The 12,500-nt window shown below is 35.3% G+C and overlaps 1 protein-coding gene across 1 annotated transcript in view; it reads right to left on the bottom strand.

The window, feature by feature from the left end:
• The window catches only part of LOC135225745 (uncharacterized), a 221,641-nt gene that overhangs the window by 10,117 nt on the left and 199,024 nt on the right, over nt 1-12,500 (bottom strand). The window contains exons 7-8 of the transcript XR_010317083.1: nt 10,682-10,863; nt 7,049-7,190 (exon numbers count right to left, since the gene is read on the bottom strand). The gene's annotated coding sequence lies outside the window, so the exon portion shown is untranslated. The remainder of the gene's footprint in view (nt 1-7,048; nt 7,191-10,681; nt 10,864-12,500) is intronic.

The following is a 12,500-nucleotide window of genomic DNA, read 5'->3' as shown; positions in this document are numbered from 1 at the left end:
TGCTAGGACCATATTTTTTTTTTCAGCAAAGTATCATACTTGATATACGTACTTACATTACATAGAATATTTTATCACAAGATGGACGAATATCAAAATGTCTGTCAATTGTCCTAATCTAGCCAACCATTCCTTAACTGTTAAACTGTATGATCATATACCATAGTGCAAGGGCTGCTTTTGGGACTGTTCACATTTTTTTTTCCTTATGTCATAAGTAAAGTTGCACCTATCATAAGTCAATGCCTGTCTGTAATAAGATCACACTTTATGAGAATTTAACCATACAGATGGTATTATTAATCAAAAGTTCACCCTCGTACTTTTCCAGGATTAGTGGAATAAACTTTTTACAGATTTTTTTTGGAACTTATCACTGAATAATATGCTAAATATTTGGTAATTCATCGATTTTTTCCATCTAGAAATATTCACTTACTGTGTTATCATGACCAACTAATTTTTTATGATAAAAAATAATTTACTAATTTTCAATGGACATCAAATATTAAGGTAAAGGCCCCATACTGAACAGTGCTTCCCCTTGTACTGTAAAAGAGAATGGGCTTGCTTTCAAACTGTATGAGAAAATGCATGTACATACAGTAGAGTTCCCAATTATGGGAGAATTTGGTCGATCCACAGCCTATCAGAATTGGAAATTCTCAGATTTCAAAACACATACCTTATGGGAATAATTCCATTAGAGCCAAGGCAAAGTTTTTTTGCAACCTATTTTCAATACATAATAGTTTCAATACTTATGTACTATACTGTAATTTTTTCTAATATGAAATTGTTCTTATGGATAAATAAAACATTAAAAAGGTTTTAATAACTTGAAAAAGTTTAAAATAACACAAAGGATGGTGAAAAGTCCCACATGTAAACAATGCCACCCATTGGGTGCAACTGTACTGTATCAAAAAAAAAAAAAAAAACAAAAAAAAAAAACCACACACACACCTTTTGGATGGAATTTCCTCTACCTAAAAAATCCTTTAAACTTCTCTATCTCATCCTCCGTGAAGAGTTCTTCTGCAGAAGGAAGACTTTGTGAACCATTTGAGGTTTCAGGGACCGGCGGATCCTGCGTGTCTTCACTCCCGTTAAGCCTAACAAACTTGGTTACGAGCGCCTGTCAGTTTCTTTGTCTGGCATGTTCACTATGTAATTGTTTCATATGAATTTATTCTACAATAAAAAAGAACTGATGGAAATTTAAAATTTAATATGAAATTACAATTTCTTAAAAAGAAATTATAAAAATTTAAAATTCAACATGAAATGACAGTTTCTTGAAAAGTTTAGATCTCTCTCTCACCTGCTTCTGTTAATCACTTTTCCTAATGATTTTCATCAAAACCTATTTTCAACAAGAGAAAAAAATAAATGATGAAGACCAATTTCAACAATAGAAAAAAATAAATGATCACATGCCAAAAGTTAGGCAAAATAAGTTAACCTAGAAAACAAATTCTTGCTTCATGTTCAGCGAGTTGTCGACTGATGCCATAATGGAAGTTGCTCCTTCCTTCTTCAACTTAAGGGTAAGTTTTTTAGTTTCAAGAAAATAGGTCTTCCTCTTCAGCTTCTGGGCAAATTTATACATGATGCAGATGATCAGAACACATTTCGCAGATCTGACGATGATGACGATACTGATCATTCATAAACACTGCGCTTTGATGTCAATCTTAAATGCGTGAGACAGAGCCTTCCGTCTTAACTAATGGCTGAGCAGAAGCCTTCAGAATACACTCCACAGATCTGAATAATACCTATTGCGATGATGATGATATCTATCATTCAGAATACACTCCGCAGATCTGAATACGTATGACAATGGTGATGATACTGATCATTCATACACACTGCGTTACGACGTCACAAATGCGTGAGGCTAGAGCCTTCTGTCTTATCTAATGGCTGAGCAGGAAATCTTTCTCTCACATGTACCAGCAAAACCTCCCCCCCCACCAACTAAAATACGTACATGAAAAGACAATAGATTTGACACATTTAGGGGCGCGAGACTCGCAGACTTTGAACACCTATTTTTGAGAACTGGCGACAGCATAAAAGGGAACTACACAATTCGAACAAGCATAATTCTGGATCGGACTGTACTTGAAATCACACTTAGTTTTAAGCCCTATATTTTTGGGCCCCAGTGCCTGGGCTTTTGCCCTAAATATTGAACATACATCCATCCACCCTATATTTTTATGACTGAATTAATATTAGATTTTGAAATGATATTAAGTGTTTTCTATATTAGTTTAAGGTATAACTGTGTAGGATGATAGTTCAAGGTATGGGGAGGAATGGATCTAGAGTGCTAACCCCTTTTCTGCACGGATAGGTTCCAGAACCCACCACAGAAATGCAAAATCTTCTAAAAAGGCCTAACAGCCAAAAACTGTACTCCTTAAACTAAAATGCTAATAACAGTCTACTTGAGTTTGCTGCTTAATTTGAGTTCAAACAAAAACATACATTATCATACAAAAACAACTTATTATATTTCACAAAATACACCTAAAGAAAATCATCCCCAATCCCCCTAGTCATCTCAGATTATCCCCGTTTACAAATGTTAATTTTAAGTACTGAATGTAATCTCTCTTTTGTTTATAACAATGGTTAACTTATTTTAAAATATATCAATGTAAACTACACAGCAAAACACTTATGAAAGGTTTTATCCACATTGAAATAAATATGTCTCACAGAAGGTTTGATAATTAATCGAAATAAATATGTCTCACAGAAGGTTTGATAATTAATCAAGTTAACCCCGTACACATAAGCATAGCTGTTTTCTCTTACAGTGTTGAAGTCATTCTAATTTCCTTTCTATTGGTAAAAACAATTAAAATTATCATTAATTTGCTTTTTCCCCTAGAGCAACAATCTTCTTTCCTAGAGTAACACTGTTTACTCAATAAATATTTTTATTTTTTCAAAATGTTTTTCATACTGTGTTCATGACTAATTCCTCGAGAAACCCTGCAGAAATGGTTGTTAAATTTTTTATGTAATTAATAAGCTTTCATATATTATTTTTGTACATAGTACAGTAAAATCACAAAAAAACTGTCAATGTAAACATATTTTCTCTTTCTCTCCAATTTGTTTTGATGTATAAGTAGGTTGCGTTTTTTTATCCTTTGTTTTATATTATATGCTTTGATATAAAAGTTGTATTTAATAGTTACTCTCTCTCGCTAAGGATATACAACCCAAAGAAAACTTAGGGAATCAGTGATAAATCCAGCCCCTTTGGCCCCCACAAAATAGAAATAAAAAACAATATATAAACCTCACAATACGCTACTTTTCATGTGTACCCTATGGTTTAAAGACGACATTGTGACTTCATTTGACATTGAAAGTGCTTTTGAGGGAACCGGGTTACGACGGGGGTTCCGTTATAAAAACCTTACTTGTAATCCTTTGGTTACACTATATGTTGTTTCCTGTAGTTTTATGTACAACCTGGAGTTATTTTCATAAAAAAATGCTGGTTCTTGAAGGTAAAAACTATTGTAATCCTCTGGTGACACTACATTCTTGTAGTTTTATGTACAACCTGGAGTGATTTTGCCAAATCTTGAGGGCTACAAGAACAGTTGATTACTATTTACGTATCATATAGACAAATTAAAGTAATCACCAAAACATTTACTGGCATGAGTCAGAGGCTCTCTCTCTCTCTCTCTCTCTCTCTCTCTCTCTCTCTCTCTCTCTCTCTCTCTCTCTCTCTCTCTCTCTCTCTCTCTCTCTCTTCTCTTCTCATCAAATTATTGGATAATGTCTCTCTTTGGATACTTTGATTATGACAAATCTTGAGAGCTACAAGAACAGTTCATTACTATTTACGTATCATATAGGCTAATTAAAGTAACGTATCTTCAAATAGGCTTATATATTAGTATCAGCAAAACATTTACTGGCATGAGTCACAGGCTCTTCAAATAGGCTTATATATTAGTATCAGCAAAACATTTACTGGCATGAGTCACAGGCGCTCTCTCTCTCTCTCTCTCTCTCTCTCTCTCTCTCTCTCTCTCTGTGTGTGTGATCAAATTTACTGGATAATGTCTCTCTTTGGATACTTGGAATTTGCGTTGTAATCTAACCAGAAACTTAATTTTGTTATTATTACTGGAAACAAGCAATGATTTTTTCATTATTTGCGCTTTTGGACTTTGCGCATCGCAAGCTAGTATTCATTCGCTCGGAAACTAGTTCCACATATGAGGCATCACTAAAAATCATAGAAAAATACGACATAAAAAGTGTCGAAAATCATCATAACCTCAAAATTTTTGTTGTAATCTAACCAGAAACTTATCTCTCTCTCTCTGATCAAATTACTGGATAATGTCTCTCTTTGGATGCTTGGAATTTGCGTTGTAATCTAACCAGAAACTTAGTTTTGTTATTATTCCTGGAAACAAGCAATGATTTTTTCATTATTTGCGTTTTTGGACCATTATAAACTTTGCACATCCAAGCTAGTATTCATTCGCTCGGAAACTAGTTCCGCATATGAGGTGTCGCTAAAAAACATAGAAAAATACGGACAGTGTCGAAAAACATCATAAAAACCTCAAAATTGTAATCTAACCAGAAACTTAATACACTGTGCTAAACTATAAAGGATTTTTATCATAGTATGCGTTATTTAACCCTCTTACGCCGGAGCGGTAAATAAAAAATTGTCTCCCGTATGCCGGAGGGGTTTCGGAGTGAGCGCGGAAGCGGAAAAAATATTTTTTTCAAAAAATCACAGCGCGCTTAGCTTTTAAGATTAAGAGTTCATTTTTGGCTCCTTTATTTGTCATTGCCTGAAGTTTAGTATACAACCATCAGAAATGAAAAAAATTATCATTATCATACATAAATAATGCGATATATGATAGCGCAAAAACCAAATTTCATATATAATTGTATTCAAATCACGCTGTGCGCAAACCGGTTAAAGGTAACAAGTTACTTTTTTTTCCGTTGTAATGTACACTAAATTGCAATCATTTTGGGATATAACACATTGTAAAACAATAAAAGCAACACAGAGAAAATATTATCACAAAATAATGCATGAATTCGTAACAAATATTTTTTTCAAAAATTCACCATAAATCTAAATATTGTCCTAGAGACTTCCAATTTCTTTCAAAATGAAGACAAATGATTGAATATCACTATACTGTAAGAGTATTAGCTTACAATTGCAGTTTTCGACCATATCTGACGAGTTAAAGTTGACCAAATGTATAATTTTTTTATATATATATTTTTATATGCAATTATTTCGGAAATAAGAAAAGCTACAACCTTCAAAAATATTTTTTTGTTTATCTACATGAAATTGCGCACATTTTCATATATAAAACTCTATGAAATGCCTAATATGAGACGGAGCAAATATTCCGAGAATGGGACGTAAGCATTTCGGAGATTTGTGGCGGAGAATCCGCGCGTGGAGGGAAGGAAAGATTTCTTTTTAAATTCACCATAAATCTAAATATTTTGCTAGAGACTTCCAATTTGTTTCAAGATGAAGATAAATGACTGAATATTACTAGACTGTAAGATTTTTAGCTTACAATGCGTTTTTTCGACCATTTTCGGTAGCGTCATAGTTGATCGAACGTGGTTTTTTTTTCTATTTAATCGTGATTTATATGCAATATTTCAAAAATGAGAAAAAGCTACAACCTTCAATTATTTTTTGTTGTATTCTACATGAAATTGCGCACATTTTCATATATAAAACTTTATGTAACGGCTAATTTAAAATGGTGCAAACATTATCACAATCGCACGTATGATTTTTTCGGAAGAGTTACCGCGAGGACGTAAAGAAAATGTTATTTTTTTCATAAATTCACCATAAATCAAAATATTGTGCTAGAGACTTCCAAGTTGTTGCAAAATGAAGGTAAATGCTTGAATATTACTAGAATATAAGCGTTTTAGCTTACAATTAAGTTTTTCGACCATTTTGGTAGAGTCAAAGTTGACCGAAGGTTGAAATTTTGGCAATTATCGTTATTTATATGAAAATATCTCAAAACTGATAAAAGCTACAACAATGGGTTGTTTTTAGTTGTATTGTGCATGAAATTGCGCACATTTCCATATATAAAACTTTATATAACAGCTAATTTTGAAATGGTGCAAACATTACCACAATCGCATGCATGATTTTTTTCGGAAGAGTTACGGCGCGGACATAAGGAAAAAGTTTTTTCATAAATTCACCATAAATTGAAATATTGTGCTAGAGACTTCCAATTAGTTGCAAAATTATGGTAAATGATTGAATATTACTAAAATATAAGAGTTTTAGCTATCAATTGCGTTTTTCGACCATTTCGGTAGTCAAAGTTGACTGAAGGTTGAAATTTTGTCAATTATCGTTATTTATATGAAAATATCTCAAAACTGATAAAAGCTACAATCATGAGTATTTTATTGTTGTATTCCACATAAAAATGCGCAAATTTTCATATATAATACTTCAAGTAACAGCTAATTTACAATGGTACAAAAATTATGTCAAAGTGACGAAATAATTTCAGAGATGTGTCACAGATACTTTTTAGTGCGGCAAGAAAGAAATTCGCGCTTGCGCGCCTGCGTAACGATTGTAAACAAAACAACACCTCGATCCGTGAACTCCCAGCATCCCCCAAGGCGCGTGATTCAAAAGTTTTAGGCTGGTAGGCCTATAAGTACTTTTCCGCGAATTTAAAAAAAAACTTTTGTAAGTCGACGTAAAATACGTCCAGTCGGCACACGGAGACAAAAAATGTCGACGTAAAATACATCCAGTCGGCGTAAGAGGGTTAAAAGCGTCGGAAACGTCAGCGTCATAACAAACGTCGTAACCCAGGCCGGATTTTTCAATGAATATTTTAGAAAAAGCGTCGTAACCTCGGAACGTCGTAAGCCGGAGCCGTCGTAACCCGGGGACTGCCTTACATTGTTCTATCCACCCTGCATAAACCATGGTATCTCTGTTATAACATACCGCCACTTTCTGCGGTGAAAATCTCCTTGCAGGTGCTCTGCCATATTGGCTTTCCCTGTGCACTGTACTTGACACAACATGCACATTAACATTCCATCCACCTCTATGACTGCCTCCTCAGACTCTGCCTCTGACTTGGGATCTGAAAGAGATAACAGACCTTAAGCAACGAAGATAGTGGGATTATTATATATTCAGTTTTTTCTCAAGTGCAAGATCCAATTTTTTTTTCTTTCTTTTCTTTATAATGATTATGCCCTAGTCGGTCCCATGTACTTAAAACTTTCAAATTAGTCATCTGTTTATTCTAAAATTCCTTCATCAGTAGTGCGTGTGATTGGAAGTCTCTGTATTCAACTTACAAGTCCAATGTGTGCAATATGAAATGGCATACAATCTAACATTTGGTATACAGTAGAAGTATCACAATCTCTTTCAAGCTCCTACATTAGTTCTATCACAATCTCTTTCAAAATCCTGCATTAGTTCAAAGATATTTTGTATTTTCTAAGCTTAACTACTCATTATTCCCAATTGATAGGTTTGGAGCAATTTGAATTCTAACTGCGACACTGATCTGACCTTGAACTTCATTTCCCCACCATCTCATTCGTTGACTTGGGAAAAACAAGTGTACACTTGACATCAAATGTTAACTAGCAGTCAACAAGACACATTCCTTCAAGACGATGGAAATATGAGACAAGTTGTCACTATGGTCAGTTTTAGCGACAAATAGTCTTGACACCTCTAAGTTCTGAAAAAGTGTTCCATCTAGGAAGACAGTCAAGTTAGTCCTTCAATCTTGACACACTGAAGCTGTTATTGTTAGGCTCTGTCTTTACGGACAGTAGACAATAAAAGCCATCGACCATACCATTGAAAATATTGCTTTTTGTCTGGTCAGAGAAGTTTAGCAACGACTGGGTCAAGTTGATTCTTGTTTAAGTGACCCTCTGGGAACACTGGAAGCTGTTGAAGTCTAGTTGTTGTCTTTCGCACCCATTGTTAGACATGCTGGGGCTAATCAGTATTTGGATAAGTGACCTTCTAAGAACTTTAGATGATGTTGGATTTTAAGAGACACCTTTCTCATCTGTGATTCAAGTCTTGGGCCTACGACTTCCCACCTTTCTGCTGAATTCATTGAGATCAACAGTGTACAGGCCCTTTGCGGTTATCAGCAGTCAGGTTTTATGGGGCTTGTCTAGTGACAAAAATCCCCAATTCTGATTTCTAGTTATTGGCGCCGATACAGTAATACCCAGAAATTAATTTGAGTCGAGCAAATTCACAATAGTGCAAACTTTACATTGGCACCAGACTAAATTATCATATGCGAGTTCTTCACAATAGCACAAACATTTGCGAATCTCCCAGAAACACTACAGAACCCTGCACAAGTGTTATGTAAATTTTTAAGTTTTAAACTTCCCTGTGTAAAATCTTTATTAAAAATGTTTCCTGTATAAAATCTTTATCAAATGTATTATTTTTAATTTTGTACATGCATAATTGATACAAAGGTAATTACAGCAACCCCAGTTAGTGCATATACATATTTTACAAGGTGCAATGCACATTCACAAAGTTACTGCACTTTTCAAAGATGATATACGTTCAGAAACTTTGTGTAATTTCTGAAGTATGTACTAGTATACTACAATTAGTATTAGTATAAGTTTTCATGCTTTTCAATGTAAAATCAGTATGGATATTTTGTGTATGCTATTTATATTTTCTAAAATAAATACAGAGGCAGTATGTAATTAACAATGTATGTCACTATATAAGACCTTCATGATCAACTAGGAAAACATATCAGAGGCATAACAAGAGTTGTCGTTTTGTGAAAATTACTCTCTTAACCTCAGAGAAAAGTGCTGGTCCAATCTGTATGTACTATGTTACGTAATTACAGCAAATAACGATGTACTTTCAGAAGATGTGATCCCATTTGCACTTTTTTCTTTGTCTTATCGAATTGTGTGCCTTCGTTAAAACACTTAGAAGTTTACCTAGTGACACAGAGAAAACTTCTTTTACTCCGGGGGAAAAAGAAAATGGGATCCCATGAATTTGGAGTAATGTTAGTATATGTACAAAAATGGATACATATTGTAGGTTGTAGTTATGTAACTATTTTTACGCCAACCAGTTATTTCTTTTTTCAAGGGTAATGTATTAAAATAACTTTTAAATCAAAATTACAGTAACTTTAACTTCATTTAAAAGGTTAGCTTAATCGTTGGGGAGCATGATTAGGGTCATATTTATTAGTGTTTAAACTTGAGAAACAAGCACTTAATTGCATTTATAAAAGCTGTGCTAGACTTATGTGAAACTTCTCTTTCGCGAGGAGGTCTGTAACCTAACCTCGTGTAAGTTCAGGGTATTAATGTACATACCTAAAAGGCTAAAAGGGACACCATTCAATGGTTAACAGCACAGCAAAGATTTTATATCATCAAGCTATTGGAACAGAACCCCACTGATAACTGGGGACTACATTTAATTTCTAAGGACCCCAAAGGCTACCAAGTGCCCATAGGCCTTTTGCATTACCACTTAAAACTTCACCTCGAATCTATGATGAAATAATTTTTTTGGTTCTAACTCTGGCAAGAAGTGGTGTCTGTCTATGAGCTACATTTCCCTTGATTTTATGTATGACTAAATGGACTTACTCCACAGCTGACATGGTGGATGACATTATGTTCTGGGTGAGATTTCACAAGGTCAGGGGCATTCCCTAGCATTCAGGATGAACCCGTTAGCAGACAGGTAGTAAGAACGGGAATGCAGTGACAGCATAACACACAAACACATCTTTTTATCTTTAGGACGCTGTCCCTACATCTTTGGAACCTTTTTATCTGCTGGAAAAGGCATGGTAAATCGTGCAGGCAGGCCTTCGAACTACAAAAAACAGCAGTTCGATTTGTGTTGTTTCTTTACTGCCAAACCCTATGGGTATCCGGAATGAAGAAAATGGTAATCTGTGACTATATCTCGGACCAACAATTAATCTGGTTGTTAGGATTCATTTAATAGGAACTAAGCCACTTTATCACCTGTCAATTCCTTTTTGCAAGCTACCAGGTTGTGACATAAAAGCTTACTTTTGGTAGCTACTGTAACAATAGTAGTTAACAATAGTACCAATAGCGAGTCATCAAACCCAACCCCCTTCCGTTATGAAAAGGCATGGGACTCAGGTGAACATCTATCTTGCACAGACATGGCATGTAATGGAGGTGGCAGCCGACTTATGTTGTTGTCACATTTGTGTGCGAGATGTAGTGAAAGCTGAGGCAGTCATTGTAGAGCAGGAGATAGATCCCTCCTGTCCAAAGTTCTTTATATTTTATCACTGTGCCAACAAGCACTACTCTGGCTGAGGCCAACTAAAAAAAATTGCAATTGGTTGGTCTGTCTTATGGAGGCCTGGGGGGACCTTGAGTGTAACTCTTTGAGGACTCACAGCAGCTACCAAAAATGAGTATTTATGTAAAACCTCTATGGCTATAATAAGAGAACTAAATATCACTCAATCATCATTTTGATAATTTCAAAATTTTTACAACACTAGGTTTTAAATTTAACTGAACTATATTCAACTTGTAAACTTACTTTTATGGTCATTACTAGAAGATGGTGAACCATCAGTAACTAATGGAACTATCTCTTCTTCATAATCTCTGGAACCCACAGAACCTGTATCACTTCCTACTGAGAGAGAGTCGTAACCTATTGGTGATGATAATATAGAATTTGCAAACTTGTCACCTCCACCACCTGGTATGCCACAACTCCTGTAAATAAATACAAATGAAATCCTGAACACTAAGTACACAGTATTGGAAACAATAATGAGGGAATGAAAGAATAATTTACTAAAGAATAATTTACTAACAGTATACTGACAGATTTGAGGCTCACACATTGGGATTTTGTATGCCCTGGTTTTTGTATAAATATGAATTGGTTTTTGTACACTTTGATAAAATTTGGCTAGCTGGAAATTTTGACTAGGGTGCTCTTTTTCTGACAAAACTTTGACTGGGGTTTTGTAAATTTCCTTGAAATTCATACACCTGGAAATGTTCGTTCCATGCCCCACCTTGTGACTAAGCCTGTACCATGCGCCCAACCAAAGCATCGCATGTTCTCTTGTGAGCCCTTCTGCTTCTGTGTTCATTGATTCTTGGGGCTTTTTCTTTATTCAAGCGCCACTAGTAAAAAAGTGCCCGCCCATCTGTAACCCAGGCAAGAAACACTAGAATTCAAGAGACAACTCTTAGCAAAATGTTGGAGACGATAATTTGCGATAAGGTAAGGATGCTGCGTGCTGCTCTCAAAATGAGAATGCCTACAAGTGTGCTGCTGTTAAGTGAATTTAAGGCCAACAGAGGCTGGTTTATAAAATTTATAGGCAAACATGCTGCATATATAATGTGCCCAGTCCAGTAATTAAAGACATGTTTGCTAAGTGGAGTGATGTAATAAATTTTGTGGAGTATTGACATTCCAACGAAGATGATGTAATTCATGTCTCCAACATGTTTAAAGACAATGCCTTCTTTCACTTTGGGCAAATTTTAGAGAGAAGCCAGAAACAAAATTCTCTGGGCAGTTTAGTTGTGTGATGGGTCCAGTGACTAAAGCTGGTCCTAATAATAGTGAAAAATGATGAGGGAAAATAACCTCTTCTCCCTCCCTCACCATTTCTCTCTTGACTTTTTTTTGCTAACAAGTCTTCCATTTCCATAAATGTAGGTGATATTAACTATGAGGGCCTGAAAACCACAAGGGCTCAAGCACCACCACCACCAAACCAATTCTCCCTCTCTCTGGCTATGACGTTTGCAACACTGACATCCGCCGTCTTTATGGTAAAATGAGTGTACAAGCAAAAGAAATTACAAACTTACATCTCCAGAGTTGTTGTCACTCAAGGCAGGTGGTGCAGTGTTTATATACCAGAGAGGCTATGTGCTGGCTGATGGAGAGAGCCAATGGGAGCGCGTGCTTGCTACATAGGCGTCTCTTGCCCAATCAGAAAATTTCCCCATTAAAAGCGGCAATTCATCGCGCCCTATACAAACCTTCTGTAAAAGTCCAGCCAGTCCATCCAAACCAACATGTGTCTGGCTGTTTTGTTGTATTGGTTGACAGATTGATTTGATAAGTGTGCAATATTCTCACTAGTAAAAGTACTTTCTCTACTTTTTTTCAATACACAATGCCTCTTCACCTTCTTCATCTATTTCCATTATCATTATTCTAACAATAATATTATAATTAGTACTATATAATAAATTTTACCAATATTAAGCAATTACTGCTTTTTGTTACACAACTGAAGGCATGAAAGGGGGGGGGCGGCGGCGGCAGCAAAATCATTTCATCTGCTTGCGTGCAATTGCACCACACAGTTTTTTTATTTTCA

This window comes from Macrobrachium nipponense, chromosome 13 (assembly GCF_015104395.2).
Source record: "Macrobrachium nipponense isolate FS-2020 chromosome 13, ASM1510439v2, whole genome shotgun sequence".
In the NCBI taxonomy this organism is placed as follows: domain Eukaryota; kingdom Metazoa; phylum Arthropoda; class Malacostraca; order Decapoda; family Palaemonidae; genus Macrobrachium; species Macrobrachium nipponense.
Note: the sequence above shows the minus strand (reverse complement) of the source record. Positions and strands in the feature narration are given on the sequence as shown.